This window comes from Hordeum vulgare, chromosome 5H (genome assembly GCF_904849725.1).
Source record: "Hordeum vulgare subsp. vulgare chromosome 5H, MorexV3_pseudomolecules_assembly, whole genome shotgun sequence".
NCBI lineage: Eukaryota > Viridiplantae > Streptophyta > Magnoliopsida > Poales > Poaceae > Hordeum > Hordeum vulgare.
This window is the reverse complement of record NC_058522.1, coordinates 510,981,168-510,983,598: the sequence shown is the minus strand read 5'-3', so window position 1 is coordinate 510,983,598 and position 2,431 is coordinate 510,981,168. Positions and strand designations below refer to the sequence as shown.

Sequence of the window (2,431 nt, the reverse complement as noted above, 5' to 3'; positions counted from 1 at the left end):
ATATTCAATTTTTAAGGCAATAAATGCAGCATCCTCCTTTTTATTGGACTTGCATGATGGATGTAAAAAACAATGCAAGCATAGCCACTCATCTCTTTTTTCTAAACTTTATGAATTAAATATGGCGTGAGACTCAAAGCACTTTAATTTAATTAGACTAAAAATGAGCCTAATGGAAATCTAAAATTTTTAAGATGAGTTCTATAAACCAGAAAGAAGGGAGTAGGTAGGAAGGAAAGAAGATGCGGGATGGGGTCAAGAAGCTGCAAAGATGGAGGAGGCCAATGCAAGAAGAAGATGAGCGCCATGGGAGGCCTGCCATGTGGCATGCGGCTGACCGCACGGTCGAGCAGAGCTCAAGCTCCCTTGGTCGATGGACAAGTTTGATCCGTCGCGATAAATAAAGTCAGGACATATCCCCGCGTGCGTGCCAAGACGAATTTCTCCCTAGTCGTCTGCTCACTTCTTGACCAGACAACTTCAGCACAAGCGCAACTCGTCCTCCTCCAAGGTCTGACGGCGATGGGAGATAAACTAGAGGATTGGATGGAGGACCAAAACACCTAGCATGCAAAAATACCAAGCAAGACCGAGACAGCATTCACGTATGGCTCCTCAGGCCGCCCGATGGCAGTCGTATTCCTCTGTGCACTCCAAACCAAAGCAACAATTAATACAGCCCAAAAACTAGCGACCGACACCACCCTGCTACCCGAGAAGATTAGAAAAGAGGGAAATAACATCGCGCTGAGTCATACAACTTTTATCTAACGTCCAGTTTAACGATGCACAAACTTGTAAAATACATGTTTTTTCTCATCAAACTTGCACGGGCGTGCAAATACAATCATATTCTACCATATCCACCATACCAAATGCACGTGTGGCTTGCCGACGTGGCGGGCACCCACTACACTAGTAAAAAAAGGCTTTTAGCCCGGTCCGGTTGAGCCATTAGTCCCGGTTCTCGAACCGGGACTAATGCTAGCCCTGGTTCGGCCCTGAACCGGGGCTAATGGCCTTTCACGTGGCGGGGCTGGGAGCGAGGGGGGAGGGGTATTAGTCCCGATTCGTATTACGAACCGAGGCTATTTCTTTGTTGTTTTTTCTGAGCAATTTTTGGATTTAAGGTTTTGCACTAAATTGGATGGGCTATTTTGCTGCCCTCTATTTTTCCATTTATTTGTTTTAGGCATTTTTTAATTCTTGTTTTGCACTAAATTGGATGGTACATACACAACAATAAAGGAACAACTATATTGCACATCGACACAAATATATTACACCATCTCATCCGTCGTGCTTTGTCGAACATATTTATAAAATGTAGACACAAGTTACATGCACATGTATGCATCTTTTTTACACTATATCATTTCATATCATTTCCGTCGAATGACAATACTATTCTCCCTTAACATCTAGGACCTCTGCATCTAAGAATCCGGCAATTTCCTCTTGAATTGCTCATACACGTTTCTGTGGTAGAAGACCGTCCCGCAACTGTTCGATCTAATTTAAAGAAGGGGTCAATATATATATCAATGAAAACAAACACAATTCACGGTAATAAAATAAAGTTGTGAGTATTGTTTATCGTACTTCGGTTTTTTTATGTCTCGGGTTTTGCCCTTCTGATGGGTTGTCTGTCGAATGAACTCGCAAACATAGATCCACATAAATTGTTCCCGTGTTCCTGCCTCAAGCACTTTACGAGAACAGAGTTCAATCAAAAACATAATCAAGAATTATAATGGGATTGAAACTAGAATAAAGAGATGTGCGGATCTAGCTAGTAGTTACTTACATCTATTTGTTTAAATGTAAGCTCTGACTTCCAATCACCTCGAGCCTTGGCGGTGAACCGTTTCCAAGCCCTGCCAAGAAAAGGAAATGAATAAAGGAGTTCTATATTAATTCCTTGCTATCAGAAAATGAACGAGAAGTTGCCGATATAGTGTCATAATTATTAAAATTACCTCTGGAGACATTCCTACATGTTCGCCCATTCAATGAGGGGTGTGGGTTTCGGGTCCATGACTATTACTTGTCCCTCGTCAGGTACAATGATTAATAAAATAAAGTGGAATCTGCGCACGCATAACGAGTCAATTATATGTACACTTATAATAACATCGAGTAAACGAAAATAGAATGTGTGTATAGTAACACTCACTTGAAGTTGTAAGGAAATAATATTTCCCTTTTGGTACTGCAAAACCTTAACCCTTGTACCAAGTTATTCTCTGTCTTGCGGGGATTCGTTGCGAGACTTTGATGATGATTGTAATATGGGTTAATGAACCCAATGTCATACATTTGTCCTCTTTTGCATTCGAGAATCTTCATTCTGCAAAATTAATATAGTGATGAGTAAGATTATACATGCAAGAACGAGCTGAGTAAAACTTAATGATATAAATTAATAATA

The 2,431-nt window shown here is 40.8% G+C and overlaps 1 long non-coding RNA gene across 1 annotated transcript; it reads right to left on the bottom strand.

The window, feature by feature from the left end:
• Positions 1–1,280: 1,280 nt before the first annotated feature.
• On the bottom strand, positions 1,281–1,701 carry LOC123451866. Its single transcript, XR_006632513.1, has 2 exons — positions 1,603–1,701; positions 1,281–1,512 (listed from the first exon to the last, which is right to left on the bottom strand). It is a non-coding gene; the product is annotated as an uncharacterized LOC123451866 (long non-coding RNA).
• Positions 1,702–2,431: the final 730 nt, after the last annotated feature.